This window comes from Cyprinodon tularosa, unplaced genomic scaffold (genome assembly GCF_016077235.1).
Source record: "Cyprinodon tularosa strain WSP-4 unplaced genomic scaffold, ASM1607723v1 ctg1105, whole genome shotgun sequence".
NCBI classification, from domain to species: Eukaryota; Metazoa; Chordata; class Actinopteri; order Cyprinodontiformes; family Cyprinodontidae; genus Cyprinodon; species Cyprinodon tularosa.
The window spans coordinates 40,665-46,615 of record NW_024037900.1 but is presented as its reverse complement, the minus strand read 5'-3'; the positions used below and the strand labels follow the sequence as shown (position 1 = coordinate 46,615).

The following is a 5,951-nucleotide window of genomic DNA, read 5'->3' as shown; positions in this document are numbered from 1 at the left end:
GCGAACCTGAGCCTCTGAAATGCTAGTGAATACTATTTGCCTCTTGAGAGAAACTAGCCTTCTAACTTGTTCTTGTCTTCTTTGCTCGCAGAAACCCGACTGAAGTCTGAAGCTCTGGATGAGCATAACCTTGAAACCTGCCTGCCTGCCCACGTAAGCCAAACCTGAAGATCTCAGTCTGGATTCCTCCGTCAGTTCTCTGGGAAGAGCTAGGAAACAAACCCAAGTCCGAAAACTATCTGGCTAGAAGCTAGACGCTGCTGCTGCTGAGCTCTCTGCTACTTCTACAGTCTCTGGACCCAACTGGTTCCCCCTCTCAAAGGGTCTGTTAGAACCTCTTCAAGGTACGATCAGAATTCAACTCACTCGTCAAGCCATAACCACCTGGCTAACCAAACTCTCAGAGTAACCAGTCCCGGACCTGCACCAGAACCAGTTACTGATTAACTCTGTGTGCGTTTCCCAAATAAACATTGTTAAACTTTCCTCTGTCTCCGTTAGTGTTCTGCATGTGGGTTTTCGTTCATTAACCCAATCATGACAGGTAAAGCTTTTTGAAGCCATCATACAACCGCTGAACCCTGAAACGGGACACTGTATCGTTAATCATTAGAATGGCGTCGTACATAGCTTGCGTGGGGAGAAAACCGGGCACTACTTCATAAAGTATGTCTTTGACTTGCCTTATACCAGCTATCCAAAAGAGCAAAAAGTCTCTTTGACAACCTGGTAAAGGCAGAGTTTTATTAAAGAATAGCGGTAACTTGAGAATAAGTTCCTTGCTTTTTATTTCAAAATTAACATGACTTAAGAGACTAGACCACGCAAAGCAGACCTCTTTATAGAAATTTGAGATGTTGTGTAGATTCAACTTTTTTAACTCCATGAAGAGACTATAATCACATCTCCCAATAGAGTCCAACGTTGATGCAAAGAATTCCTTCCATAAAAGATACTTCTGCACCACTTTAACTCTGAAAGCTTTCTTTTTCAGATTAATGTTGATCAGTTTTAAACCTCCCATACCATAACTGTTATTTAACGTCTTCAGAGAGAATATCGCTTGTTTCCCCCTCCAAAGAAAGGATCTAGACATGTCGTCAAGCTCTTTCACAACCCACATCGGACAATCAATGGCAGCCAAAACATAGTTTAATCTGGAGAAAAGAAGTGCATTTAAAACAACCACCTTGCCCCTAAGCAATAGATTGCGCTGTCTCCAGAAATTAAGTGTCACTCTAATCTTAGCCAAAACATGTTCCCAAGTTGTATCCCTGTCAAGAATCTCATTCCTTCCAAAATAAATACCCAAAATTCTAATGTTATCTGATTTAATCTATAAATTGGTCATTGATGAATCAATCTCAGCTCTACAAAGCAGTACGATTTCTGATTTACTGGCATTAATGGTGGCACCAGAAGCTCTACCAAAAAACTCAACATGTTTCAGGACAAGGCGGATGCTATTTACATCTTTTACCAAGAAAGTGGTATCATCTGCATATTGGTAGATGACGTTTTGAACACCACCGGGCCTAGAAAACCCCTGTATCTCCGGATCTCGTCTGTTAAGGCAGCTCAAGGGTTCTGCTACCAACGAAGCCATTCGCTCTAACCTAAAACAGTCTGTAACAGAACCGTTCATCTTGACACAGCTGCGGGCGGCTGAGTAAAGCAAGGAAATCCAGTTCACGAATCGCTGCCCGAAGCCAAAACCATGCAGCACCTTAAAAAGATGAGTGTTCAACTCTATTAAAGGCTTTATTAAAATGTAGCGATATAAGAAAGCCACCATCTGTATCAGAGTTTATGAATCACACTGTATCTCGAAGAGAAAAGAGAATGTCTAGTATGTCACGGCCTGGTACACTATAGGTTTGAAAAGGACTAACTATAGAGGATATGACAGACTTTAATCTGTTTGCTAACACTTTAGCCAAAATTTTGTAGTCCGTATTTAATAAGCTGATTGGCCTATAATTACCCAAATCTGATCTTTTACCTTTCTTTTTATAAATAAGCGTGATGACACTAGTCGCCATTGAATTAGGAATAAACTGTTGCTGTTCTAATTCTTGAAACAATTTGAGAAGAATGGGAGAGAGAATATCAGAGAAATATCTATAAAATTCACTTGTTAACCCGTCAGAACCAGGACTCTTATTGCTCTTTAAAGAGCTTATTGCATATTCAATTTCAGTCAAATTAATTTCGTCTTCACAAAAATATTTGTCTTCAGAAGACAATTTATTAGTTAGGCAGTTGATCAACTGCTCGACACACTCAGGATCGCTCTTAACCATTTTAAAGAGCTCATGATAAAAATCATGAGCCACCTCTAGCATGTCCACATGGTCTGAAACTACTTTACCATCTGGAGTGCAAAGTTCAGAGATTATATTACGCTGCTGCTTAGAACTTTCCAAAGAAAAGAAGAGGCGTGAAACTCTTTCGCCTTCCACCATATATCTCGCTCTACTTCTGATTGCAGCTCCCTCATAGCGCTCTTTGACAAACTCATATCTTAAAGCCTCCAGCTCTAAGTAGCAAGACTTATCTCTATCAGGTTCATTTTCAAGGAGCATGCCTTCCTCATCTAATGCCCTACTTAGAGCAGATTCCCTGTTTTTGCATAAGAAGCTTCTGAGTTTGGCAAACCGTATACTTTTTTTCCTGATTTTAGTTTTCAAATCTTCCCACCATTCACAAATATTGGATTCATATGATGAACAGAGCTTGCTATCAGCAATCAATTTTTTTTATCATCGACACATATTTTGGTTCTTTTAATAAGGAGGAATTAAAACACCATTGCCCCCAGTTCTAATGTGCGCAATGGCTGCCAAATTAAATTTGAGGGCTGCATGGTCACTGAAACCAATACATTTATAATGGACACCACGGAACAATGAGCTTAAAGCCCTCTTTGCTATGACAAAATCCAATCTGCTTTGAGTAAGAGAGTTTAACACAAGTTGCCGTCTTGATACTTCTCTAACACCAAAATTTAAATCTCTCCAAATCTCAGACATGTCACGATTAGACAGGAGCTCTTCAAGAACTGTTCTGGAACCATCCCACCCAAACTGACCAACAGGAGCATCAAGCCTCGATCTCCAGACATTAAAGTCACCTACAATAATGGCACCGTCACTGCAGAGTGCATCCAAAGACCTAAAGAATGCACAACGATCTTTTTCCACATTAGGAGCGTGAATATTAGTTAATTGAAAATGTTGTGAAAATGCAGAAAAAGTGACAGAGACACAGTGACCCTTATTGTCTGTATAACACTGAAGAATATTATTGACAATGTTTTCCATAAATAAAATTGCAACACCAGCAGCACGAGTCGATCCACAACTTAGAAACATTTGACCTCTCCAAAACTTGGTTATGGTATCCAAAATATCATTTGTCCAATGAGTTTCCTGTAGACATATAATGTCTCCTTTAAGAGCATTGAACACAGCTTCCATCTTTATAGGATCTCTGAGTCCTCTGCAATTAAATGAGGCGATGTTTAGTGTTGCCCCAGACATTAGGGTTATTAGTTTATTCAAACCTTCCATCCATTGGACACCTTGTTACACATGATGATACTGCTCAGTTTAGCAGGAGGTAGAAGATGCAGGTAAAACACAGTCCAACACAGCACCACCAAGACTAGACAAAAGCACACTGTGTCCTCTGAAGTTCTCAATAGGGAGGGAGAAGACTCCTCCTCTCCACCAGCCATCACTTCATCCTCGCAGCAGTAGATCAACTTAGCTTCCTCAGGGACCAGTAAATCCATTCCAGGGCACATCTACATATTCCAGTTCCAGAATTTAGAGGAGCCATGCTCATCTTCTTCTTTGTTGGCGGATCTGAAAAAAGGGCAGCTGGAAACGGATAGCAACAGCATCTTCCCATCTTTCACATCGTTCCAGAGACAAAATCTTCCTCTTTGTCCTCCCTCCAACGTCGTGCATAGAGTGGGGGAGACATCATCGGTCATCTGCTCCTCCTGCATACATACATAAAACAGACACACACCACATCCACGCATATACATGTATAAACCAAAAAACCCACCCGAACCCATGAAGCACCACCTGTATACTTACCTGAAGGTGAGCCCAGAAAGGCAAATCTTTGGACATGGGTGAATGAGGATAATGAAAATCCCTGCTTACATCACCGGTCATACTGGAGACTACCTCTGGACCCGCTAGGCACAAGCAGACCATCCACCACCAGAGAGTAAATAAGGGAGGCCAGCAGCCCAGGTAACGAGAGACAAACAGAACCCGCCTTGCAAAGGCAAAGAAAAAACGGGACACCACGCCCGCAAGCATTAGGAAAGCTGAGGAGCGACATCATTTAGCAACACCATCTCTGATTTTTACCTTCTTTTTATTCTTTTTATCTTTAGACTTCAAGAGCGATTTAATCGTGTCATTGTTAGGTTCAGGTCCATATCTGAGTCTGACTCGAGCGAGCCATAGATGCCTGTCTTTTGATTTTCTGGGAACAGGGTCAACTCAGAAGGTGGTCGTTGCTGTTGGTATGAGGGCAACGATCCGGAGACACAGGCATCCTCCTCCTGACTAACTGCCTCATTGGTGCAGAAGCACCTAGCCCTGGATTCTAAGATGCTGTCCTCTTTAGGCTTCTGCCTCTGTCAGACAGGCCTTCCTTCTACAGGCTGAGAAGCTTGGCCAACCATGAACGGGGTAGAGTCAGATTTTACAACACCCCGTGCCTGCTCCACAGTAGAGGCTGCAAGGGAATCTCCCTGTTTCGCAGGTCCCAGACGCAGAGTGGCAGAAGTATCATCAGCAGAGTTGGGCTCGATGGTCGAACCCTGACTCTGCATGGGCTCCTCTGTCTGCACAGGCTCCAACTCACTCTCACTACTCAGCTCATCTCCAACAGACTGCTCTGAATTCCCAGAGTTACTCAGGCAAATGCATTCAGACATGGGGCAGCTGCAGACAGTACACCTCGTGCGCTCCCTATCACACTCACGGGCATAGTGTCCCTGTGCACCACACTTGCAATTGAATTCAGGGCATTCATGCAGGATGTGTGAATCCATCTAAAAGCCTCTCCTTGGCTTTAGAATTGCCAACAGTAAACTCAAATTGTTTTGGGCCCACCTGCCTACAACCCACCACCGCACCACACAATAAACAAACTGTTTTCATTATTGTGAAAGCTGGAATCACCTCCTCACCTTCAATTGAAACTTTCACTGTCAAGTCTTGTGAATATTTTTCTGAATTTATGTTGCTAACACCCTGTGCTACATTCTTATTTTCCACACCATGTGCTCCAGGCCTACCAACCACTAAATCATTCTTGCCAGACATACACAAACAAAAAGGAACCTACCCCACAGACAAATCTGTGGGGAGGAGAAAAACACTAAATTTAAACAAAATAGCAAGAAAAACTAAGCAAAGAAAGAAGAAAAAGGAGAAAAAGAGAAAGAGACAAAGAAAACTCAGGACTCACCCACAGCACACTAACCAAACAATTGCAGGCTGCACACCTGCCACTGACGAGCACCAGAGGGCGTTCTCTTCAAAAAAATTAGGGCTCTGGGATCCCTGATATGAAACCTTGATGCGGCCAAAAAGCTTACAGCACCAGGTATTCCCAGGCAGTCTCCCATCCAAGTACTAACCAGGCCCGACCCTGCTTAGCTTCCGAGATCAGACGAGATCGGGCGTTCTCAGGATGGTATGGCCGTAAGCTGGCAGAGCTCAAAAAATCTGCCTGCTTATACAGGATACAGTAGCAATCTGATGTGACCGTTTTGCCATGAGCTGACACCACATGCCTACCTATGCTTCCTTTTGATCGGGTCTTGATAAAACTTGCAGTTCATATAATTGAGTGAGGTATCGTTGTGTCCCAAACCAACCAGGGAGTTTCCCATTATGGTTATGATTGAAGAACTA

General features: G+C 42.8%; 1 non-coding gene across 1 annotated transcript; it reads right to left on the bottom strand.

Moving 5' to 3' along the window:
* Window positions 1-5,625: 5,625 nt before the first annotated feature.
* LOC119791768 lies at window positions 5,626-5,744 on the bottom strand. The gene has a single exon (XR_005281900.1). It is a non-coding gene; the product is annotated as a 5S ribosomal RNA (ribosomal RNA).
* Between the last annotated feature and the right edge of the window lie 207 nt (window positions 5,745-5,951).